Source organism: Arvicanthis niloticus, chromosome 26 (genome assembly GCF_011762505.2).
Source record: "Arvicanthis niloticus isolate mArvNil1 chromosome 26, mArvNil1.pat.X, whole genome shotgun sequence".
NCBI lineage: Eukaryota > Metazoa > Chordata > Mammalia > Rodentia > Muridae > Arvicanthis > Arvicanthis niloticus.
The window spans coordinates 3,098,394-3,126,234 of NC_133434.1; the positions used below are offsets into that span (position 1 = coordinate 3,098,394).

A 27,841-nucleotide genomic window follows, 5' to 3' on the forward strand; every position below is an offset into this window, starting at 1 on the left:
AATTCAAACCCAATACAGCTCCAAAGGGTCAAACTAAGATTTAGAAGAACTTGTGTAGTCACATGCTACTCCTAAGGCCAAAATCTGTTGCTGTAATATATTTAATATCTCTATTAGTTCTTATTATGACCAGGCCAGTCTCCAGTAATTGATTCAGGGTCCTATCAATTTATTTTATCAGCTTTAGCACAATTACTGGGCGATTACCCTTAAATTATTTTCCTACACTGGACTATTTTCTAGCTGTGCTCCCCAAGTTACTTTCTGTTTAAGTCTCGTCTGGGTTGTTTCTGCTCCATTAGTCTGTCCTCAGGATGCACTTCTCTTCTTCAGCCATGTGCTCCTGGTCCATTCCATCTACTAGAGACTTCCTGTCCTCTCTGTCTTCTTTATCCTTCTCTCCTTCTCTCTCCCTAGTGGTTTCTACCTGAAACCCTTAGCCTGGTAAGCAAATCCCTGCCTACCTTTATTCTCCTCAGTAATTGGCTGTAGCCACTTTTATTGATCCAGTCAGAGAAGATTGGGAGCAATGTTCACACAGAATATGTTGGTGCACATGAGAATGTGCTTGTCAGGACTACACCAAATCGTGGAGACCAGTATTTAGCATTTGAATATAGAGCAGCACCTGAACAACACTCAACAAAAATTATAGTACAAGGTATGACTATTTTCCTGAATCAAGTATACCAGTTTGTCTTCAGGGACATTTATAAGATTAAGTGTCAGGTAAAAGTCTTGTAAAATTTCCAGTCTTAAAATATTTATTTGGCTTTTAAAATAGCAAGTGGCTAGAATCATTTGTAGAAACAGACATGCTTGGTTGGTTAGTTTTTCTTTGTTTATTTGATTGGTTGGTTTTTTTTTTGTTTGTTTGAAAATAGCAAGTGACCAGAATCATTTGATTTTTTTGACCAGAGTTTCTCTGTGTAGCCTTAGCTGTCTTGGAACCTTGTAGAACATGATTCTCCTGCCTCTGCCTCCCAAATGCTGGGATTAAAGACAAACAGACAGAGATTATTAAATACTCTTTAAAAGACATTGTCTCTGGCCAGTAAATAGGCTCCACAGTAAGTTGCCACCAAGCCCAAGGACTGGAGTTCAACTCCCCTGACTCACAGAAAGGAGTTGGTTCCAGCCAGATCTCTTAACACCATGTGTATGCTATGATATGCACACACACTTCATTCTCTCTCTCTCTCTCTCTCTCTCTCTCTCTCTCTCTCTCTCTCTCTCCACACACACACACACACACACACACACACACACACACACACACACACACAATGTGATACAATTTTAAAATTGTCTATGGCTGCCACCATCAACCAGATCTCTGGTCACTGGCTAGAGTATACTTTTCTACAACTAGACTTGTTATTTTTATGTAACAGAGGTGAGGTTTTTGTTGCTGCTTTTCTTTCTTTTGTTGTTGTTGTTGTGTTTTTAACTTTCCTACATCTGGGACACTGACAGCCTGATGGCATATGCTGGATAAATTCCCATCTCTTACTGAGAAGAGTAGTGACAACCACTATTGAATTTTTGGTTTTAGACACTGGGACAAGAGACTGAACAAGGGACTGAGGTGTATATTTTAAATATCAAACCAGGTCTAGCCTCCAGGTTCTCTTGTCTCCCTCAGTTACTACCTGGCATAACCTGTCCCCAACCTTGAACTTTCCAGCCCCAGAGCTGGGCTGCCCTTTCCCCCAGATATTCTTTCCTATGCAATCCAGACACTGTGAAATTTCTCTCTTCCTTATTTTTTTTTTCAGAGCAGGTACCCTTTCACTTCTTCCCTCCCACACACCGCCATGATAACTTACTTCCCTGGTCTTCTTCCTTGAGACCAGGGAAGCTGTGAACTCACCTGCTGAAGGGCAGCTTCCCAACCAACCTTCATTTACTATAGTCTAATCTGGCTTGACTTGGCTAATTTCACCAGCGGTGGAAAAATAACCTATCAGTCATGTTTAATTTAGTAAACTTCAAATTGCCATAAATTTGTGCAGTTTATGTAGGTTGACTCTGGAAAACTTATACAGTTTTCTATACGTTGGATGAGAAATATCTTCCCCTCTATGACAATCGCTTTTGTTCTTGGTGTGAACAAAAAGAAAAGGAGATTCCGTGTACTTTCTCTTCTACGGTCTCCCTTTTAAATTGCATACCAACATTTAGAATTACCACGCCTCATCAGGTAATGCATACAGACATGCATTCCCTGCTGCCAGAAGACAGAGGCTGCGTGGAACCTTAACTCATAAAATGTAGTTCACCTATCCATCGTAGAACCCACATTTGCTTCTATTTACCCTCCCCCCCCCATTGTCTTCCTAGTTTAAGCAACAAATCACATAGGTGGTCCATTCCAGTGGTTTTGCTTTCTGTCAAGACTCAGTTCATCCAGATTCTTTGCAGCCAAAAGGATGCCAGATAGATGAGTATTTTTTGGACCACATTCAGTGCCTCCAGGCTTCTTGATTTCCCAGATATCATCTCAGACCAAGTGGAAAAATTGGCCCAAGAAAAAGAATCCTAGGGGGGGGGGAAACAGAACAACTTTTCAGGAGTCTGAAAAGTTTGGCAGAAGGCAACCTCAGCGAGAACCTTATTATTCTGCTTTTCCTGGGCAGCCCCCTGCAGCGTCCACAGCTACCTTGTGCTCAGGAGTTGCAATTTTGCAGGAAGCTCTGTTAGACTAATTTGATATTTTAAGAGCATCACCAGTGTGCTTATTTAATAAGTAACTAATCAGTCCTGCAGTCTGCTGTGCTCTAGTGTGGCTGGCAAAGGTAAAACAGGGTATTTTGATAATTTTTTGTTGCTGTTTTCGAGCAACATATTCTGATAACTTCGAAGATATTGACTTTAGAACACTTGAATGCACACTCAGGGTGTGATGTGCTTGTGACAGGTGTTCAATTATAGAGAGAGGACATTTCCAGCATGAATATGTCATTGGTATATAACATGCATGTAAGGCCTTTGCCAACAGAGTGTAGATAGCTAGAGAAAAAAAAGACATTGGAAACATTCTTCTGAATAAATATCTCAACAATAAAATATGCTACAGAGTTTCCGGAGATTTTCCTGAAGGGAAATGACTTCAAAATGATGGAGATGCTAATTAGTCTGGTTTGATCACTCTGTTATGCATACACAGATCAAAACAGTACATTGTACTACATATGTATAGAATTATTGTCGATTAAAAATAGAGTAAATCTTCTAAAAAGCATCCCTATTTTTCTTATCAAAATTCCTCATCTTTATAAATTCTGCCACTGCACATCATTTCAATATGGATTTGTTCAGTTCTGAACCTTGAGCTCCACACATCACAATTCTGTTACACCGACATTTGCAGAATACCTTTAGAATCTTATGGCATCTTTGTCATCTACTTACTTATGGTTACTCATCTGGTCACTGGCCAAGATTCCACTGAATAAATATCCCATATTACCAGCTGTTTTTCTTCTCACAATAACAGAACACTGGACAGAACCTGAAAGGAGACTCTAAGCTTATAGCTTCAGAGATCCAGGCCATCTTTCAGACAAGGCATGGGAGCTGGAGATAGGCTTCCTATCATGCATGTACAAGAAGCAAAGGGCAAAAGCATGCAGGAAGCAGAGCCCACCCACCCACTTTCTCCAGTCAAGCCTTATATTCCAAAGGCTCCACACAGTTCTAGAGGCTCTACCAGTTATCACTACCAGCAGGGGACCAAGGGTTCAAACAAGGGTGATTTCACATTCAAATCACAATAAATATATTCCAGGTTACAGAATTATTATATAATAGGCCATCAAATAGCCCAAACACTTGCTTTATATTAAATGATGAAATATAATAATGTAAAAAGAAGTAACTAGAATTGAATACATGCATAACCTATCCTATAGAGTTATATAGACATGCAGAGTTCACTTGTTTACTCAGAATGTTTGCCATTATTCTCTTTAATACCAACAGTTTACTCTTTACTGATATAAGAACACTTGTGATAATATTCTAAATTTAAAAGACTGAGGCAAATACTTACCTGGGCCACCACTGCTTGAAGAAAGACATGGTCTTTCAGAAATGATTTTATACCCTCAGTTCCAATGAACAAAGGGATGCTAAAAATTCAAGAGACGAGTTCTTGGAAATAGGAGACGTGAGGCCATATAATATTTTGGAAGAACACCCCTGAACCACAATGTAGCCACCAGTCTTCAAGGAGTGTTTTATTGTGTTGGTATCAATGAATCCTGAGCCCCTATAGAAGTAGAATATACTTCTAAACTACAAAGCATACACACAGCCACAGAGTCATCTGGTAACTAAGTCTTGAAAACACTGGGTGAAATAAACAGTTTCATACTGCTTTAGTCCCTACAGCTTTGATAGTTTCAACTTTTATTTAAAACCAATCTCTCTCTGTCTCTCTCTGTCTCTGTCTCTCTTTGTCCCTCTTTCCTCCTCTGTGTGTGTGTCTGTGTCTATTGTCTCTCTGTCTCTCTCTCTGTCTCTCTCTCTGTCTCTCTCTCTCTCTCTCTCTCTCTCTCTCTCTCTCTCTTCCTTCCAGAATTCTCACAACCCCATGGTATCTTGGTAACTAATTTTCTTTTGAATTTTACCCTTGGATCTATTGTTTTAGACCATCTGAGTATTATTCAGAATTAAGTATATGATAGAACTTATTAAACACCTGTTGATTTGGTTATTTAGGATAATCTGCATCCTGCTAAAAATCATAATCAAATAGCTTAAAATGAATGACAATATAAAGCACATTCTTCTTAATGAAGTAAGGGACCAGTCCCTGAAAAGCAATAAGGCAAGCACAGGAGAGTAAGCCCTTCTGTTGCTCACAGAAGTAATATCTAGCCTGTTGTCTTGGTGGTTATTATGGTGTCCATGTACAATGGTTTATGTACAGAGATACATCAGTGCTTCAACACAAAAAATAGTATTGTTTTAGAGATGTGAGTTAGCCAACCTACCTAGTACTTAAAGTCAGAAGACAGACACTAAATGCTGGCATTACCAGTGTAATTGTACCTGGTACAATGTGTAGCTTGTACCTGGACACTGGTACTGTGGATTTCATAGTACTGGAGAGAAAATTGTATGGCAGGATTGCATGTATACTTAGTAAGCGCCAAGCCTAATGCATCACAATAAGATGTTTTTATACCAAAGCTCATAGACATATACTCAGGGGTCCACGCCAAATTTGGGGTTAAGTTACATGTCAATGAAAATTTTACACTTGCTTTTTACAGAATTTTCTGACTTTAAGGTTACAACAAATTATTGTGTAATGGTTACTTTCACAGACCAAAGTACAATCTTGTTTTCTTGCAAACATGTTTCTTAAACTGATACCCATGACTGCTTCCTTGAGATTTGTGAGAAATGTATGAATATATTAAATGGCCAGTAAACCACAGGATTTTGGGAGTAATTGTTCTCTAATTAATATGATTATTGAATTATGAATAATTACTTTTAAGAGTAGCCAAGGGAATACTTTCTAACAAAGATAAGAACTGGGTTTTCATATTTCTCAAATGACTATAAAGAGACACAGTTTGGAAACTTGGCTCAGTAGAGCCATATTTGGCACTGGCAGAATTATTCAACATGTGGTTCAATCCAGAATCTACTAATCAGAAGGTAGACAAGTGCCAGATCTATAATTCAATAAGCCAGGGTATGATTTAATTTAAAAACAGTATTGAAGAAGTTAAGTATACGAGTGATGGCTTTCTATTATCTCCAAGGTGAGTTAACATATGTTCCCACAATTTTAAAATCAAATTCACTACCCTGTTGCAATGCTGTTGCATGTTCACCGACTGGGCTTTCTTTACCCCCTCAGCTTCGAAACACCTGCAGTTTGCCCATGCCAAAATGGGTCCATGTGCTCACGAGATGCTCAGGCAGAATGCCAATTGAAGGAACCACCAGTGTGTTCAGAATCCCTGGAGCTGAGATACCCATGAAACAAAGTTCTCACTATGTGGACAGCTGGAATTCTCCAGCTCTGCTGCTGTAAGTCTCTCACTGAGCAGATATACTCCCTGTAGCACACAGGGCCAGTCTCAGAATAAGATAGCATATTCTCAGAGTCTATGTTGACACCTTATGCAGCTGTGGAGTCAAGTAAAATCACCCAGTTACTCCCAGAATATTCTTAAAGCTCCACATATTCTTGCAGTGAAAGTGGAGGGGATATTAAACTATTATATTAGTATTGCAAAGTGAAATTATTAGACGGTCTGTTCTGCAACTTTGGGACTGTCCCCTACTTGATCAGTCTTGCTTTCTCTCCTTTTATCTATAGGATAGAATCCCCCTAAACATGTAAAGAACAAATTATTAAAAATAATAGAGCTAAATAATGTTTCCAGTTATTGTGAACCTGATTCATTGGAAGCAAAATACACAGAGTTCTAAGGCTTGTATTTAGCACAGGTGAAACACTTAAGTACATATGAATTATTAGAGAGATTTAGATTATTCTGGTTTTTGCATAATTTGATTTTCAAAGTATTCCAAAATTTTAATGGAACAAATGGACTTATATTTCTTGTGACATTTCATATATTAAAGGACCTCAAACAGGAAGAATGGAGAGGCTATTGTAATTAATTTTAGATTTAAATTCATTTTGAAAAACATCACCCTGAATAAATGTATTCTCACAATCATAAAAGTAGTAATTATGGCTAAGCCCTTATTGAGTATTAACTACATAAGGTCCTTGTCTCGCTGCTTTGAATTTATGTATATAATGAACTCTATTTACAAATCAGGAAATTGAAACCCTGATGGAAAAAATGCATGTCAGACCGAGGTTCATACTCTGGAAACTCCCACCTCTGCCCACCACACAATAGGTTGAATTTTAATGTTAGCAAACTGCAACCTTTGACTCTAATATTTCAAAATATTTTTGCATTTTATTTTGGCTTTTAAAGATGTGGTAGGTCAGAGAAGAAAAAGTTTTGCACTCAAGAAATGAGGAAGAGAGGTTGACTTGAGTTAACACTACCGACAATAACCCGAAGACTTAGAGAAGTCATTTGAACTTCTGAGCTCCATTTTCCTCACTTGAAAAATGAAATTACTGGATTAAATCTGGCATTGCAAATGCACAGTGATCATGCTAATCCCCTAGACTCTATCCTTGATATGAATTATGACCTGCTCTTTTCTATTGAACTGTGACATGGTCTTACCACCTTCCCAACAGTACTTTCAAAGTAATAGCTTTTGATTGATTCGAGCCTGCAGGTGAAAATAAGACCTGGTTCTCATTTCTCACATTGTAATATATAATCTCTGTCTTTTAGTACTAATATTAAGTTGTTGTTTTGCTTAACAATATAAATTATACAACTCTAGGAATATCTGAGTGGTGATGAGCAATGGGATATGCAAAGGGGTTGGGAGGGAGGAAATAGAAAGACAATGTGTGAGTCGTGAAAAATATTTTCAAGGCTGATTCATGACTGTGTCCTGAGCAGTGGGAAGCCTTCTCAAATGAGAGAATTGACTTCCCCATCTAGGCCCTGCCTGATTTCTCAGCATGAAACCAGAACACTGAATTTATCACTGGTACAGTGAGTTATTTCTTTTAATCACAGGCTAGGGAGTTACCCTTGCATCTTCTCTAATTGTTCCATTTTCTGTTTAGGTGAATGTGCCCTTATCCAGCGTCTTTCAGCCATAGTGGAAAGAATAAAGAAAATGGGGAACATGGAAGGGAGGATTTTGAGAGAGGTATGATACAGAGTACTGTTAAGTTTAATCTAATGAAGTGCCTTCACCTGTGATGAAATCTTCAGTGGGTTTAAAATACTAAAGCCAGTCATATGTACTGTTATTATTTTGTCTTCTTAAAACCAACAATTCTCTGGACAGTCTTTAGAAACATAAAAATGTATTCAAACTCAAAGAAAGAAATAGTAATTTATATATCTGCAGATGATGACTGTCTATAAAGAATATCCCAAAGAAATTAACAACAAAAATCTAGAACTAATGAGCAATTATGGCAAGCTTATCAAATGCAAGACCGATATGCATAAGCCATTTGTTTCCCAATGCACCAGTAATGAACAACTGAAATATGAAGTTAGAAAGTTATTTAAATCAGCATGTAAAAGTAAACACTGAGTTATAAATCTAGCAGACCTTTTTTCAGGAATATTATAAAATTCTAAGTTGCAAATTCAAAAAACAAAATAAACAACAGAGGGAAATTCCTTGGGCATAAATAGGAAGCTTCGTATTGTCAAGTTATTGATTAGTTCTTTTCTGTGGGCTCAATGTGATCTGAGTTTTAAAAAAGTACTCATAAAGTGAATTGGTACATATTGAAAAACTGAACCCAACATTTGTGTAGAAAGATATGAAAGTCAAAATAGTCAATATAATATTAACACAGAAAAATAAAGCTAAAAGATTGACACTAGCCATCTCTAAGCCTTACTGTAAAGATGCAGTAATGAAGACAGTACACATTTGATGAAATAACAAATAAATCAATGGGAGAAGATCTGAGAGACAGAGCCAGAAAACCAGCCATATTTTGATAAACATTGACAAAAGAACAAATGGGAACAAAAACAGTCTCTTTATTAAATGATGTTGGAAAAAACTGAGATTCAAGTTTTGCCTGGGTCAAAGGCCAGCCTTGTTAAGTTAGTGACCTCTTGTTTTAAAATAAAAACATAGTGAAGGCAGACACTCACGGCTTCAAGCTGCTGGGAACAGGTCACTTCTGAGGGCTCAACCCTAAAGAAGACATCTATATCATTCCTGCTAAGAGCTGGAAAAAGAGAGAATGATGGAGAAATGCCATCTTTTGGGCATAGCATGACCATTGTAACAAAGAATGCATAGCAGCTATGGATGTCTGTATTGGGTATGCACAAAGTCAGGCCTGCCAATAGTCATGCAATGAAAGGGACGAGACTCATAAATGGAACCCATTGACTACTGAACTATGTGATGCTTTTAGATTTAGGTAGAGAGAAAGTTGTTGGCCATCAGTTGCTTGCATACTGGTGACCCCACCAGGCTTCAAAAAACAGGTCCAATCCAATAGTCTGAACGATGGCTCTGGCTTAAGTAAATAGAACACAAAATAATGAACAGGGTTAGAAATTAGGTAAAAGGATTATAGGGACTTAAGGGGTGAAAGAGAGCATGGGTGTAGAAGTGGACAGAATGTATGATGGACATGTATGACATTGTCTAAAAATAAGCTTACTAAAACTAACTAAATAAAGGAAGGTATAAAGAGGCTTGAAAGTATAGTTTGGCTATTGAGTATTTGCCTTTCATGTGTGAGGCCCTGGCTTAAATTTCAAATATTTAAAACATAATTAAATAAACTGTGTTAGAACAACTGAACATCACCTTGCAAAAACTTCAATCTAGATAGGCTTTAAGCTAGTCACAGGAATAACCCCCAAATGACTCATAGATTTAAAATTAAAATGAGAACTAAGCTTCTATAAAGCAAGGGGTGGTTCTGGATATCCATGGGCATCTGGGTATCCCAAGATAGCCTCAAATTCATGATCCTCCCTCCTCCACCTCTTGAGATTTATACTGTTTACAAGACTGCCACAGTCTTTGAGTCCCCAATAAATTTAAAGATAACACCAAAAGGTCTAATCCACAAAAGAAATAAGATGTAACTTCATCAAAATTAAAAATAAATACTCTGTTAAAAAACATTATCAAGTAAATAGATGGAAAGAAGGCATTTCCCAGCGACTCCTCTGATAAAAGAGCTTACCAAAAGCATCCAGTGAACCTTTAAAGGTCAACAACTTGAAAACGCAGTTCTTGGCTAGAAAACGGTCATGATTTGAACAAATATATTCAAAAGATTGCAGATTAAAAAGAAGCATGTGTAAAAATGCTTAGATTAAATCATCAGGAAATTGTAAATTAAAACAGCAATGAAGTATCACCACATGTGTATTAAAATGGGCAAAATACACAGCACTGGTATGAAACACTAGCAGGAGTGGGGAGTCACAGGAACTGTGGTTAATTTCAATATGCCCAGTTATTACTTGCTTAGTAGTGAACAATTACACTTGTTATTTACCTAACAAGAGATAAAAAAGTTAGGTACATGCACAGAACTCCTGAATTCAACCATTTATAGACACTTCATTCCTAATTGTCCAAACCTGGAAGCAGTTAAGATGCCACTGCCTATGCATTATAAATGTGTCATAAAATGCAGTATTTTCCAGCTTCAGATAAATGTAAACTATTGAGCCATGAAGAAACATGGATTCTTAAATGCATATTCATTAATAAAAGTAGCCAATTTGAAAAGAATATATACTACATGATTTCAATTGCACAGTACTTTGGGAAAGGCAAAATTATGCAGACAATAAAAATTTCAGCGGCTACCAGGATTTAGGTGGACAGAATTGAGAAACACACAGCATAGGAGGTTTTTAGAGCAAAGGTATCTCACTCTGACACTACAGTGGTAGACATGTGCCATTGTGTATTTGTCCTGATTCATGGGACTAGAGTTAACCTAATGAAAGTTTTCAAATTTTAGGTCAAATTGATGGTAAATGGTTTTAACAAATGTACAATCCCAGATGTAATGGGAGGGGCCGTGATTAAGAGAGACTAGAAGCACCAGATGTGTGGAAGAAGGCTTGATTTGTGTCTTTGAGGCCCTGGATTAAATCTCAAGCTTCTCCTCCCCAAATCAACAAATAGGTAGGACAAATGTATGTAATTATAAATATTGCTACTATTTCATGTTTAATTTTGCTCTCAACCTGAAATTGTAAAAATTTTATTGGTGAAAACTAACTAATATTGTCCTAAGAAAAACTAGACATGTTCTCTAACTTTTGTTCTTAAAATGTTAGGAAGCTGAGGAGCTGATTACAAATAATTAGAAAAATACAAAGGGCATGGTATTCCAAAGCAACTCTGAACAAAAATAATATTTAATGACTTATTATACCTGATTCTAATGTACTAACTATCCTACTGAATATATTGGCTAATCATCTGAGCAAAACAAAAAAGTTCAAAACAATACCTTTTGACACATTTAATTTTTGATGAGATGAAAACTTAATATAATTGAAAAGTTGTAACTTTCCAAATGAAGGTTTCAAAATAATGAAATTCTATATGCAAAAATATAATTTGATTTGTCCCTTTGTATGATCTACAAAAATTAAATAAATGGTGAGGACCTGGGAAGGGAAGAATGAGGGGAAACTCTAATCAGGACATATTATGTGAGAAAAATAGCCACTTAAACTACAGTAGCTAATTTGAATCTTCATAATCTTTTACCTTAATAATTCAATATATATGATTAAATTTATATTCTATGTTATGAATAAGAAAAACACATTTTTCTAACTTGTTGAATCTGTATATTTCTTTTTTATTTTTGACAATAAAGACAACTATTTCATTTTTAAAAAGAAAGAAAATGGGCATCTAGGGAATTATAATAAAACAAAATAAGATAAAACAGAAACAAACTTGTCAGAGTAAGACAAAACAAATTAAAAACTATGAGACAAAGAGAAAGCACAAGAAACACATAGACATATAATAGACATATAAAGACATATATTCGCACACACAAGAATCCCATAAAATCACAAAACTGTAAGCTATAATGTGTATACAAACGACAATCAGTATAACTCAATTCATAGTGACTAGTGTAAAAGCAAGAATTGATATTTTTCGTAGTTGAAGAATATAAAATTTTGCAATATTTTTATGATTGTATTGTATATAATTACTAGGCTTGGTAACATATAAACATGTAACAATAGATGTTGCATGTAATTTTAAAAAGCACACTTGCTTCTAGCCTATTTTTTTTTGCCCAGTGCCATCTCCCCCCACCCACCATGACTTAGCTCCGAGGAGATCATACCTCCAATAGATCTGCTTCTATCCCGCCCATTCTTCTGTTCCTTTGGCTGGCACTGCTAGGCTGCCCAACAACTGTCCCTCCTGAGAATGCCTGAAACGTCCACTCGAGTTCCGCTGACTGACTGCCCTAGTGGCCCACTTTCTCCTGCCCACCTAAGTCATTGTGGATGGAAAACACCAGACAGCCTTAATATTTTAAAACCAGTCAGATAACACAACCGCTGGGCAGGAATTCAGTGTCCTAAACTCATCTGCTATCTTATATCAGAATTCTTCTGGTGGCAGAGGCCTCCACTGGTTCTACTAGCCCCAGGCCTACATGGTGTCAAAGTCTGTCTCTAAAACCTGGCTGAAAAAGTGCCTTTCTCTATCCCAACTCCTCTTCTTCCTCCTGGGACATCCTCTATATCTTTGCCCAATGATTAGCTTCTGCAGTCTTTATTGACCCAATCAAGAAACAATTAGGGAAGACCCCCCCACACAAATAGACATAGATCATAAAAGCATGTTAGAGAAATAATGAAACTGTTATATAAACACAAATAACAATCCTATCATTAAAATCCTTCTATATTAAAACACATATTTATCTATGTATATTAAAAAGACATAAATCAAATCAAATAATGTACTATAAACAAATTAAAGTGATTATATTGAGAAAGAATTCAAAATTAATCACAGACCTAAGAATCTTTTGAATGTGTAGAAGAAAGGAGTTAGGAAGAGGAGGTGGCTCAATCTGTAAACTGTCCATTATACACAGACAATGACCTGGGCTCAGATTCCCAGAATCCATGGAAAATCTGGGCATAATAAGATGTTCTTGCAACGTTAGCATTTATGTTGATGTATACATTTGGATCCCTGCAGCTCATTGGCTACTCCGTCTATGTGAGTTGATAGTCTTCAGGACCATTGACTGGCCCTATCTCAAAAACTAAAGACGGAAAATGATCAAGTAAAGAAATGGCTGTCAACGTTTGGTTTACACATGCACGTGCATAGACATGCATTTGCATTTGTATATACACACACACATACACACACACACACACACACACACAAAACAAACACATTCACACCATGCTGCATACTCATTAGACACAAAAATTGGAGAGAGGAGGAGTTAAATTTTATAATGTATCCAAAAAGTTTGTACATAGAGAGTAAAAGTACAATTTACAAAGATTTATAAATTAGCTTTTACTATAAAAATCACAACACTTTGAAACACATTGCAGAGAGGATAAAAGGAAAAGCGACAGATTGAGAAGAGGTATTTGCATATCACATAAATAGTAAAGGTCTTGTAATCAGATTAGGAGAAGTTTTTTTTTTTTATTTCAGTTTGATAATAATAAAAAAAGCAAACAACCCAATAAAAATAGACATATTTATGAACATTTTATTGCAAAAAGAGATAAGGATCATAAATAAACAAATACAAGTGTGCAAGACTTCAGTGTTCAAAAGACATATGCAAATTAAGACTACAGCAAAATACTCCCACACTCTTATTAGAATAGCCAAGGCCATAGCTCAGCAGCTATATCAAGGGCTAGAGACTGGGAATAATGCCTTGTCTTATTCTCACAAAGCTCATAGAATTGGAAAAGAGAGTGACCACTCTCTACAACAGTTTCTTGGTTTTCTAAAATGTTAAGTGTTTGCCTAACACAGCATCCAGCTATTCTATTAGTATTAGTCCTAGAGAATTGAAATAAGATGGACCTATGGAGGCTTGTTATGAATATTGATGTCAGATTTATGCATAACAGATGAAATATGAACACATTTTGTAGCCCAACAAGATGTGAATTGATAACAAGAGTGTGATATGACAACACCACATTATCATTCTGAAATAAATCAATAGACTGCGGGAGGACATGATGTGTCACACCATTAATATAAAATAACAGAAGTGTCATCCAAGAATCATGGTCTGGCTGTATGGAGAGGAGCTGTCGAGGAGAAAAAGAGGCAGGGGAAACAGAGGCTCAAGGAAGATTTTAGGTTGATGGTTGTTGACCTGAGTTTTCTCATTGCTTAACTTCAGTAAATATCCATGTACTGGTTATTATTCAACAAGTGTTTTCACAAACAGAAAGGAGAGAATGGTCAGAGAAAGGCACAGAAAATAGAACAAAGACAAAAAGAAATGAAAGCAATGAGTGTACATGTATAAATTAGAGAAGGTTACAAGCTTAGATTATTTTGTTCCTAGTTAATTCTGAGGACTAGATATCATAGAACAAGTTTGAATTATATGTATTGCATATAGTTTTGCTACAGAATTACAGAAATGAGTGAGTAATTTTAATAGCTCTGTTAAGGTCATTTAATAGAGGTGTTTAAAGGCTTTCTTGTAACTGGGTTAGTTAGTGTTATTATTGCTGTGTCAAACCCCATGACCAAAAGAAATGTGAGGGTGAAAGGGTTTATTTCACTCATAGTTCCATGTAACTGTTCATCATCAAAAGCAGTGGTGGCTGGAACTAAAGCAGGGCAGGAACCTGGAGCAAGGAGGTGATGAGGCCATGGAAGAGTGCTGCTCACTGGCTTCTTCTTCATTGCTTGCTCAGCCTACATTTTTATAGAACCCAGAACCATCTTCCCAGGTTGTCTCTACCCACAATGGATCAGGTACTCCCCCAGTTAATTAAGAAAATACCCTTCAGGTTTGCTTACAGTCCAATTGTATGGATATTTTTTCCTCTCAATTGATGACCTCTCCGTTCCCTCCCCATGACCCTAGCTATGTCATCTTGACATGAAGTAATGTTTGCGGTAGTGCACAGGATGGTGGGGAAAAGGGAGCATTTCTGTCTCTGCTTTTCTTCTTCTTCTCTTATCAATTCACTGTAATGATTCACAGATCTGATTTGCCATTTTCATTATTCATCAAATGTGAGAAAGCACCCAGGAGATGCTACATTCCTTCAACTCCAATACCATCCATACATTAGATTAATTTAACACTGTAAATAAGGAAAATATAGCTGGGTGATTTGGGACACATGAATAAATGCAGGAAACTGTTAGAACACACCAAAAATCAAATCAATACAGTTTCGCTGGTTGCATGTGCAAATACTCCAATTAAATTATATTCAGAATCTTTAACTGATTGGATTAATAAAACAAGACGTTAAACCACTGCTTTGGAGGCCTTGTGAGGTCCCAGTTTGCAAATATCAGGTGACTACTGCTACCTGATGGAAAAATGCTGAAAGTAGAACCTTATCAGTCAGGAAAATCTCCAGCATTCCATAGTGCTAGCTGATTTACAACTGTTTGGTTGTTTTTTGTTATGTTTTTTTTTTTTTTTTCTTGATACTCTGTTATGTAACATCTATTGAAAGATCCGGACTCTTCTGGGGATTCCCAGATCTAGATTTTTCTCAACCTGTCAAAACGTTACCAGAAATCTTTGTCTAATTGAACTTGGAAGAACTCTTTACAGGTCTTTAGGTAACTCACCGTTTTTTGAAAATAATGAATGTACACATCATTCCCAGGATCTGGGAGGACTCAGCGTCTAACTTTTCTTAGTGCACGTCTCCTGTCATTACAGAAGCAGAAATAGAAGCCTCGGAGTAGAGAGGCCGCCCTGCAACCAGGTGGAGGATCCAAAAAGAGCCACGGAATCGGAACTGTTCCTGGCTGCTTTCCAAGCTCTGACCTTTCCGATTTCTCTCATCCTCAGCTGTGGCTTGCATCCAGCCGGCTCTTACTGAGGAAACCAACACTCTTCTTTCACTTACTTGGAGTTTTTAAGCCCCTTAGGGGAACTGAAAACCCATGCAAACAGTTAAACTCCTGCTGCGGCTATGATACCATTTCCATAGTTTATTAGGCAGATACGATCACGCAGGTTTTATTTTTAATTCATTTGCAGATTCTTTTTTCTCTTTCTGTCTTTCTCTGATGCACACAAAAATACACAGATTTTTCTCTTTGTAATACATGGATAGTCATATTAGTCCATTCTTAAGGGAATAAAAAAACACAAATATGACTCAAAATCAGGTAGAGAAAAAAAAACATTACAGATATAATGAAATAATTATAATGATTCATTTTCAGTGGGAATTCTCCAAGTCTTTTTCAACTCTTCACAGAATAGAATATTTATGTAGATGTATTCAGGCAAGCTGAGCAGATAAAGCTTAACAAAAGCAGTGGCTAGGAAGATAGCTCAGTGTGTAACAGGGTAACAGTATTTGTTACAGAAGGGTGAGGACCAGAGTGTGAATCTCCAACACCCTGAGAAAAGCTAGTCATATCTCCAAGCATCTAATTCCCAGTGCTTTGGGAGTAGAAACGAGAGAGCACAGGGGCTTGCTGGTTAGCATATAAGTCCTAAATTCTGTGAGCCTGTTTCTGGATGGAATGCAGATGAGAGGGATAGAGGAGAACCATGTCCTCTGGCCTCCTTCACACACACATGGGCATGTTTATCTGCACACAAACACATGTATATTCACCACATGCAAATGCATATACATCAAACATATATCACACATATAGTCATATATATATATATATATATATATATATATATATATATAACACATATATACACATGTACAACATACATACAGAGAATTACTAAAACAGAAAGTTTGATAAAAGCTGACATTCCACTGAAGTATTTCTGAATGGACTCAGAGGAGTGAACCGCCACCCAAACAAAACTGAGCTGATAGATTCTGCCTCAAAAGCACCAAGAACCATTTGCCACCATCAGGGCTCCATTCTCTCTCCCTTCCAGATGGCCCATGTTTCCTAATACCATTTGTAAGACCGTTTCTCCTGTGCACACTTCAATTTAGCTTCTTGAAATATAAGCCATGCCATTTGGTTCTATTTTATCAGGGTTTTTTTTTGCCTCTCTTGTTATTCCAGAAGACGAAGTCCACCATGTTTTGTACACAGATTGAGAATCTCTTGCTGAAAATATTTGAAACCATCTGGATATGGTAGTTCTCTCAAGTAATTCCACCATTTGGGAGTCCAAGGCAGGAAGACCACAAGTTTCAGTCACCCTGGATTAACTAGTAAGCACCTATCTAAAGGTGCTCACTAAATACATATATACATACATACATACACACACACATACATACATACATACATACACACCTACATACATATTTGTGAGAAGTGCTTTAAACTTCAACATTTTTCCTGTTTAGTAGTAGTTACTTATCTAATAAAGTTTCTTAGGGGTAGAATCCGAGTCTAGAAGTGAAATTGATGTTTTTAGTGAGTGTTTTTGACAGTGGAATTATGTGGTTGCCTAAAAAGTGTCAGATTGTCGAGTGTTTGAGATGTTGTATTTTTAGAGACCAGATGTTAAACTCATACAATAGTGTTGTAGATATGGCAGGGTGCTTAAGGTGACCTTCCACTTCCCTACATGGATAAGAAAAATGCTACCCCAGTGCTCAGCACTTGCGTTTCAGTACCTCAATTCCATCTTCCAGGGTGTAAAGGGCCTATGGAAGGCCGAAGCTGCAGGGGTTCTATACATGGCATTGCCTGTGGGACATGTTTAGACTTTAAAAAGCTGTTTTTTCTTTCTTTATTTTGTGAAACTCAGATCCCCTTGGTAATGAAGATCATTTGTTACCATCTGCCTTAGAAACCCAGAGGCTCTAAAAGGTTGGAAATTCAGATTCCTGTGCCAGAAACGTATGAAAGAGAAAGACAAGGAGCTATACACGGTGCCGGCTTTTCTCACATCTGGTTGATAATTTAGTAGAACATCAGGGTGGATCTTGCTCTTATTAGTCCATAGAGAAACACTTCCCTGTCCCCGGGCCATTGGTTCCCAGTGCTTCATAGCTCAGCTGTGCAACTCCAGCAGTTGACATGGGGCACCAGGTGTTTGCAGTCCAGGGAACTTGATTGTATAAGGCAGAGCTCCCAGAGCAGGGCTATGTTTAAGAATATTGCAACCTAGGGAAGCAATTTTTCCAAACAAAATCCTGGAACATCGTGCCAGCCAAAATAAACAGAAATCTTAACTCTATCAGGTATAATAGGAACAGAAATGATGATCCAGGCCTCATTGGTGGTCCTTGAATTAAAATACTGGTTGTGGGAACAACACTAGCTGCATGTCAATGCCATGCTCTAGAGGCAGAGATAGCTACATTTAAACTTCTGTGCTTGTCTACATATGATCTCAAATTTTAGGCCTCTACATGTTTAAGCCTCTATGCCTCTCCCAGCTTTGGCACAGCAATAGCATGGAAAGTAGATATAAGAACAAACCAAACTAATGACTAGACCAAGTCCAGTCACAGCAATGGGTGAACTAGTAGATACTCAATAAAGGTCAACTCTCCCTTTCTGAATAAGTCACATTTTTTTCCCAGTTTCTCTTCAAAATTAAAGCTTCTCAGCTAATCGTAATTTGAAGGCATTCTGGAGCTGAATTTGGGTGCAGTATATCCTCTTTGGCATCAGGCCCATTCCCAGAATGCCCTGCTTTCCCCGTAGTAAGACTGTAAAATAAGTCTGAAACCAGGACACTCTCCCAAGGAGAGATTAAACACTGCATTCATTATGGCAGTTGGAAGGCTGCAATATTGTTCTTCTAGAGGGAGAGATTTATGGCTGCACTTAATGAATGCTAATAGTTTTCTTATCAGTGGGTAGCAATACAAACATTTTTGTGTATGTTAAGGTTAAAGTAAACTTTCAGAGTAGCCTTCCAGAACTTGAAAGCTAATGATTAGTTCTCGAAAAGCTTGGCTAATATCAGGAGCTCCTGGAAGGCTGCACAGGTCTAGTTCAGCCAGAATACATTATTCTTCAGTGTTTTACGACTTCACATCTGTCCTCTCAGAACTGGGCTGTCACAAAAAAATGCTCGGAGCTTTTGTGCTTTGCTTAAATCTCTAGGCAGTTGTACTCTGTAACCAGTGTAATCTGGTTGTTGAGTAAAGGGAAGCTGAACGCTTTCTTAACCATGGTAAAATTGTTCAATGAGCTGAAATTTGTTTTGCAAATAGCATCCAATTCAACAAGCCTTTATTGGGTCATTACTACTATAGAAAAATATTATTAGGCATTTTTTAAATGTAATACCGCCAGTTAAAGCTCCCATTCTCTCTGTGAGCTGGAGCTTCTGTGGAAACTTGAAGGGAATTATGAATATGCATAGGGAGGTCAGAGTAGCACAATCAAGCCTGCATCTGACTAAAGAGTCTCATGTAGTCAACCAGAAATGATCTGCTGAGCCATCTATGCGAAGGTGGTAGACACACGTGACCAGAAAGCCAGGACTGAAGTGTTTCCAAGGTATAACAGCTTCTCAATAAAAGAGTATATGCCTAAATGCTGAAGATGAATACTTCTATATTGATAAACATTAAAGTCATGTCAACCAATTTATGCTAAGTATATATTGACAAAAATTTTAGGGACTGTTTTCTAGCACTTACAATCCTAGCAACTCAGCCAAATAATTAGATTTAATAGGCAGCCTAGCTCTAGCTCACACGCTGAGACCTCCTACAGCAATTATGACTCAAACCATAAAAGTCAGACATTCCATGTCAAAAAATTTATTGCCCTCCAAATCACCTGGAGCCTAATTTGTGTCCCATTTCATAGCTGCCTCTTCTTTCAAGGAAAAAAAAAAACTTAACAGGGAAAAGAGATGGGTGTGTGTTTATTAGTGTAAAGGTTCTCAGTGCTAGTTTCAAGAACTGTTTTCATTCCAGAAATGATCTAACATGGACGAGATTACTGAGCTTCTTCGATTGTGACTTTTTTCATTTCTGGTTATTAACATGATGATATTTGCCATTCTGGATGATCAGTAGTCAAACTTCAGTTTATGAACTGAGAAATCTCTGCTAGTACCACACAATTAATAGACGCTTTCTCCTTCTTTTCAGGGGACGAATTAAATTAACAAATCGTGACTGATTTCTGGTATACTAAAGTGAGTCACATCAAGAACTGTGTGAAGATTTCCCAGAAGATAAATCTCACACCTTGCAAGGAAGGCAATATGGCTTCCCTGCCTAGTGCCTAATGCTGTTCCTTAGTAATTGAGAGGTTTGGCCTCCCTGCACTGTGGTAAAAGTTTGAGGAGTCCCAAGGCTAGCAATGGCTTCTGTACCCAGTCAAATAATAGGTGTGCTGGGTTTTTCTTTTTCTTCTCTCTCTTCTTTTCTTTTGGCATAGCTGTAACCCACATGGCAAGTTAAAGGTAGAGGGGTTTATTTTAAGTCAAGCTTTCCAAGTTCTCAGTCCATAGTCTTTGGATCCTGGTGATTCTGCACCTGAAATAAAGAGCATGGTGCTTCAAGAAGCATATGGGAGAGGAGGGCATCTTCCTCATGGAGATCAGAAAGCAGAAAGAGAAAAGAGATCTGTGCTAAGATACTGTCCTCCAACCCTCCAAAGAGGCTTTGCTTCCTAAAGGTTAACCAATCTCAAAATAGTGCCAGAGAGAGCTGGCGACCAAGGTTTCATACACAAGACTGGGGAGACAACTTGTACTCAAACTGGTCCAGTATGGATCATAATCTCACAAGGAATAGTCATCTGTTGTGAACCAAACTCTGTCTGCCCTCCATCCCCTAACAAATATGGCTGGTCTGGAATTGCTTGAATGAGGGAAATCACTAAATTATAATAGCAGAAGAAATATAAACAATGTATATGAAATGTAAATATTATGTAATTCTAATTTGTGTAAACAAGTCAAGAGATTCAGAATAAAACCTTATGCTTTATCTTGGCTAGGAGTTGCCTTAATGCTTATATGTAATAGCTGAACTGCTTCTCTCTCTCTCTCTCTCTCTCTCTCTCTCTCTCTCTCTCTCTCCACTCCCTCATTCCCTCCCTTGAACTGAGTTAGTGAAAAACACGCACAAAGCACTCAGAACTTAGAGGTTTCTGAAATTTCCTGCCAGCAATTGAGAAGAAATGTCTTAATTGACTACAGTGAAGTACTTGCTTTGTTTGCGTTTGGAATCATAGAAGGCCTTTAGTTACATCACCAAGTGCCTGTGTGGTTACGAATGATTTTTTTTTTTTTTTTTTTTTTTGAAAAGATACAAGAAATGTCTTCAAGTTTCACATAGAAAGACTCCAGGTACAGGGACATCCTCAGGCAAACGACTTTCCTTGCTTTAACATTTTAAAATAGCAAAAACACAAGAGTACTCTTGAGTTATGGAACAATATGCAAACACAAGGCATGTGCAAAGATCCTGATTCAGAAAAGGCTTATAATTAGGCTTAGCAGAGGGAGACACTTCTCTATTTCTTCACTATTTCTAATGCTCCATTTCCCCCAAGGCAAATATTGTCTATAGATACATGAGCTGGTGCAAAAATAGTCACGGGTGACCTTTGCATGAGGTCACCAAGCACTGTGGGCATGTGTCCAAAAGATCTAATAGAAAAAAAATGAATTTGGCAGATCAAGTGACTCTGGTAGGACTGAATGAACCTTGCTCTGCATATGTGGGGACATGTAACCTTGTGTCTCCCTATGCTAGTTGAAGAGGCTCCCGGGATCTAACTGTTGAGCAGTGGAGATGTCACAGAAGATGTGCTAATGAGATGTGGTGTTATTGAGATGAGTCAGTTAAGAACCAGATTATGTAGGTTCAAGGCTTCCTAAGACTGCTTACCTTTCTACTTCTGAGATCTCCCCATAAGCTAATAAACCTTCAGGTCAAAAAAAAAAAAAAAATCTGTTAGCTACTCAACTACCTCAGAGGCCACACAAGCCCCCAGAGGACCTGGCAGAGTCACTTGATCTGCCAAATTCATTTTTTTCCCTATTAGATCTTTTGGACACATGCCCACAGTGCTTGGTGACCACATTCAAACATCACCTGTGACTATTTTTGCACCACCTCATGTATCCATAGACAATACTTGCCTTGGGGGAAATGGAGCAGCTGCCAACAGCTGTCTGCAGCTGCCACATTGGAAAGCTCCCTTCCCTTCTTTTTGCTGTTGTTATCATGGCGTAGGGTTAAATCCATAAGCCAGGGAGGCTTCCAAGAATACAGTGTGCACAGCAAACCAATAGATTTTGAAAAATTATGAAGCATCTGTTGTAGATGACAGTCAGAATGTCAACTCAGCCCTCCAGGGAACATTTGTGTTTCAGAGACCACCTACTCTATTTGAAACTGGGAAATTGTCATATCTTGAACTCAACTCCTCTCAGTCATTTCTGTTTTAATGAGCCAAGAATACTGAGTTATTCTTGGAGGTGGAGTCATTGTGAAAGTGGGGGGAATTATCTCTGTATGTGTCAAGTTTGTCAAACATCTCAAAGTCCTTGGGAATGAGGATGGCAGAGACACACAAACTCAAGACAAATATAGAAACTTGATGATAAAGCCAATTGAGTTGCTGAATCTTTCACCTTCATAATCTGCCAAAACTTCAAGATGGAAAGCTCCAAATGCAGAAAGCATGATGAAAGTACACCTGGCTGTTTTAAGAGAAACCTCAGATTCAGTGTCCTTCATTCATGTCCTTCTTTGCCCTTATGACACTGTCCTTCAATCTGATGAAACCAAACCAAGAACAGGATACGGTTCAGGGACCTAGTGTCCCAACTTGCCTGTAAGGTAGAAGAAGCTGTATTCAGATTGGGCTCCCAACCGTCCATTCTCCATCTCTCTCTCTAGGTGTTTCCTGGGCATCTAGTCAGAGTCCCTGTGAAGAGGGCAGCACCTCCAGGCTGCTAAAAGCAGATAAATGCCTGTTGTTTTACAAGGGCTGGGTGGGAGATCGGGTGTAAACCTCTTTGCACTGCACAAAGGAGGCCTGATAATAACAAATTGCCTTGTCAACCACCAGAGATACTTAGTTATTAATGGAAATAATAACAGATTCTATCAGCTTTGCACACTATAATCAAAGGGAGATCAAAAGGAACCAATATTACAAACAGTTAACAGCGAAAACACACTAATGAGATAAAAACCACTTTTATCCCTCCCTTCCCAAAACGCACCAGCGGAATAATTATTGATAATAAATACAATTCTTTAAATGTCGACAGTATTTTAATACCAAAACCCTAGCCACACAGTTGAAGCTTCTCCTTATGAGATAAAATTATTGTGTATGTGTGTGTGTGTGTGTGTGTGTGTGTGTGTGTGTGTGTGTGTGTATAGGAAAATAATAGCATCCTTCTGGCACTACAGAAGTGCATGAACACTAGTTCTCTAACTGACTGGTTGTTTCAGGCTAAACCCCCGTGGCCTTTGTTTGCTACAAGCATTTCAGGAAAGAGTCATCTCAGTTGTTAATATCTGAGGCAAGATACAAAAATGAGTGGGGGAGCCCCTGCCTAGCTATCATTTAGAGGGCATTGCTATTACTACAGAGCCTGTCCTTTCTTGCCATTAACTGTGTTCTCTGCCTCTTTGAAGCCCTCTAAAAATATTAGCAGCTGTCATGGCCTTTCCTGGGAGACAAATGGGTATTTCTTTCACCTTATCTTCTGTAGAGGAAATGATGGTGATGGTGATGGTGATGGTGATGGTGATGGTGATGGTGATGGTGATGGTGATGGTGATGGTGATGGTGATGGTGATGGTGATGATGGTGATGATGGTTGGACCTGACCCTTTTATTCTTACAACGTTCTGACTTGCAGTTTCACATTCTGTAACATTTGCGTTATTCTACAAACATAGAACATTTGTAGCTTAACTTATTCATTTTTCAAGGCTTTTTAAAATAACCCAAGCAGAGTGAAAGCAATATGTCCAACATAAAAGGAAAATATCTATCCAAGATTATGCTGATATATCCTCCTGAAATAAGAGCTAGGAACTGACTTTCTATACAAATAAATGAACAAACACCTAAGAAATTTAGCAGCTCCAAATAGATCATTTGGTTAATTTATGAACTCGTAAGTATTGATAAATACACTTAGTTTCATCTTTTTAATTAGAGGAAAATACATTTTAGGGTTTTTTAAAAATCAGAATGTGAGGTTAAAAAGATTTGCCACTTTAAATTATACAAGACTGTGTAGAAAGACGAAACTGCAGTTTTATCTACAAAATAACAACACTAACCAAATCTCAACAATAGTGTTTCACTCTTTCAGTAAAGAGTGAAAGTGAAGCATAGGAAAAAATGAGAAATATTTTTAGAAAATAAACAGCTATAGATTTTCAATGAAGGCGGAAGTAAAGAATATTAGGAGAAAACACAGTAGTGAAGGTGGGGTTTTTGTTGTTTGTTTGTTTTAATTTTTCAGGCCACGGTTGGGCACACCTTTAGGTCTCCACTGGTAGTCTTAGGCAACATTGACTAAGTGAGGAAAGATTATATATATATATATATATATATATATATATAATATTATATATTATAATTTATATATATTTATATTATAATTTAAGCTCACGTCATAGGAGCTTTTGGGTCTTATTTCCTATCTCCTCTTTTCCTTCCCTGCCAATCTTTACCTATACAACAGGAGAAGCTATAAAGGTGTTTGATTCCTAGAAAAATGTAGACATGCTAAAAAGACAGGGAATTGTTCAAAAGGTAGAAACTCGAGAATGAATAGTGACAGCACCAGATTACAGTACATTAAAATGGAACAGGAATCCTCGTGTCGCTCTGGCTAAGTAAATAATGAGAAAACGAGGGAGGAAAATGGCCACAACCTGACGCATTATCCACTTGGTCAAATTAGCTAATACATTATGGTTCTTGCTGATTTGATTTGGAGTAGGAAACCTGGGAGATGCCACCACTCACATGTGGTCGAAGTTAGTAGCATCACTAAGGAGACAGGTTGCCACTGTGTATCTTCTGTGATACCCAGGAGGACAGAGTTCATGGCTGTGGTTGTGGAAATCCTGTTCGAGTTTTCCTGCACAGATCAAATCTGCAGGGTAATCACACAGTCCTATGCTGGCAACTTTCTGTGAATTCCTTTCCTCTTCTGTTCAAAAGCATAAAGTCAAGAAGACAAGCAGAAGAGTGGGGACATTTTGTGGACTGAAGGCTACCAAACAAATGTAACAACTAAACATTACATATAGGATTTTAAATAGATTTATGTATATATATATATATATATATATATATATATATATATATATACTCATTAATATATCTGAGGATATTTGAAGATGAACAGAAAATTTGATTGTTCTTTGAATTATACTGCAATATTCATTTCAACATTGATTTCTGATTTTGATGGTTACATTGTCATTTTCTGGGAACATTTCCTTCTTTTAGCATGTGCACACTGACATTCTAATTAACAGGTAATGAAGACCTATACCTGCAACTTACTTCCCAGTGGTGAGGAAAAATACAGCAATGTGTTCAAGAAGAGAGAGCAATAAGATAAATGTAGCAGGGTATTAACATTGGGGAACCTGAATGTTTTAACTGAAATCTGTCTCTCAAAACTGTGCAGTTAACTTCTTACTCCTAGTATATGGGCCTACAAAATGTGACGGTAGTGGTCCCCCCATTATCCAGAGAGGATATGTTGCAAGATCCCCAATAATGCTTAAAATGACAGATCTTATAAGCTCTACATATTCTGGGGTTTTCTTATGCATATGTACCTGTGCCAGTCCCAAGTCAGGCTCTCTGCCTGCAACTTGCAGATCAGATGTGAGCTCTCATGATTCTTGTGCCATGCCTGCCTGACTGCCACTATGTTTCCTATATGAGAAACATGAAAAATGTAAGAAAGCCTATAGTTAAATGCTATTGCTAATACCCTGCCTTGGTCATGCTGTCTTTTCATAACCATAAAACTGTAACCTGTACACCCAGTAACCCAAGTGTGGTTTTAGTCACCTAGTCTGTGGTATTCTTGTGAACCCTAGCATATTAGTACAAACCAGTGTGTGTAGGACATATACACACATTCATCTTAAATGTATTACCTTACATACATATAAATATAAAACTACAGTTACAAGGCATGGATTCTAGTGTTCAATAAATTTTGACATATATTGATTTTTTTCACATAAGGCCATATTTCTTAAGGTCTCTTGAAACTGCTTTTTTAATTTAGCAATGTATCTTGGATATTTTCCCTGTCTATTTAACATTTTTATTATTTTTGTTGATATTACTTTTGATTGACAACTTATAACTATACATTCATGGGTATAATGTATTTTGATATGTGTATACAATATGAAATGGAAGTACAGATATCCATCACATTGTGTAACTATAATTTTTCTAGCAAAAAGTTTTAAAATTTGTTATTTTGAGATATCTATTATTATTGCAATAGTTACATGGCTTTTCAATAGGTCTTAAAACCTGTTCATCCTTTCTACCTGATACCTTGACTGTGATCACTGCTGGCCATAGTTTCTACTCACCTGTTGGTGGGCATTTAAGCTAACTAACTGTTCCTTAGCTGAATTTCTCAGTAATTTTTCAGTAAACATGGGCATGCATGTATATCTTCAACATACTGATTTTATTTCCTTTGACTGTATATCTAGAAGTGGGATTGCTAAACTAAAGTTCTCGAGGGGTGGGAGAAGAGGGAAGCCACACCTATGGTAAAGATTTAGTGAGACTGATTGGCTCATTAGAATGTAGAGTCTCAGAATGTTGCAGATACAGTACTACCACATCATTGGCCATCTGCATCTGACTTAATATTCTTCTCTCAGGTAAAACCTTAGCAGTATATGTTAGTAACCACTAGCTTCTGACAACTCAAAAGGTAAGATTGTCATCAGATGAGATATGAAGCATAGCAGATATTTTCTACCCTGCTGTAAACTATTTACCTGATTTTCCCACCAGTATATTTGGAAAAGACCTTGCTTCAACGACTCTCTTTTGTTCTAAATCTACACGAATCTCCTGAATCTGTTAATATCTGAACATGGGATTTATGGTAGATTGATTCTGTTTCCATGCTATGGTCACTCATATTTGGCAAAATATCTTTATTCTTTGCTATTAAAACTGTAATTTTGTGTTGACAATCATATATGGTCAAGGAAATAAATTAATGTGAAAAATGAATATAGATATATGGCTTTCAAATACTCCCTTCTGCCTAATGAAGGAAACACTGAGAAATCACCCATTTGAAAATGTATTAGTAAAAAAAAAAAAAATGCATGAGCAATTCAAACAGCTCAATAGCAAGAAAACAAATAATTTGATTAAAAGATGGGCACTGAGCCTGACAGATATTTCTCTAAGGAAGACATACCAATGGCCACGAGCTAAATGAAAACACGCTCAGCATCACTAATCATTTGAGTAATACAAATCAAAACCGCAATAAAATATCACCTCACACCTGCTAGAATGGCCTTTATCAAAATGACAAAACAAAAATCAGTGCTGGCAAGGACAGAACTCTTCTTGTGGTTGGTGAAAACATAAATTACCACAGTCACACTGGGAAGCATCATGGGGGCTTCCTCCAGAAAGTTAAAAACTGAACTACCAGGCAGATGTTCTTTGCAGCATCCTTGTAACATTTTATCAAAGTTTGAGATTTGTTTTAAAATGCTCAAATAAAATGGGGGAAATTAATTTAAAAAAACAAAGAAGGCAAGTGTAGAATGAAAAGTGATTTATGGCTGAGACGATCCATTATAAACTGCTAAACAAGTCTGCTTCTAGGGAGTTGTGCTGATAAATAAGAGAATAAAAGGCCATCTGCTTTTTACTTTATACACTCTAGTAATTTTCAGACTTTTTTAAAACAAGGAGAAGGTTTGTTACATACTTATATGTATCTGGTAAAATATATGTGTATACTAATTTGCAATCCAGAGTAAAACTCACCTTTCATTGATATTTGAAGAGTGGGTGAGTGTGC

At 37.4% G+C, this 27,841-nt stretch overlaps 1 long non-coding RNA gene across 1 annotated transcript; it reads left to right on the top strand.

The window, feature by feature from the left end:
* The first annotated feature begins 557 nt into the window (after positions 1-557).
* LOC143438773 (uncharacterized) lies at positions 558-20,731 on the top strand. The gene is made up of 4 exons (XR_013107411.1): positions 558-661; positions 5,882-6,054; positions 7,703-7,788; positions 19,893-20,731. It is a non-coding gene; the product is annotated as an uncharacterized LOC143438773 (long non-coding RNA).
* The last annotated feature ends 7,110 nt before the right edge of the window (positions 20,732-27,841 follow it).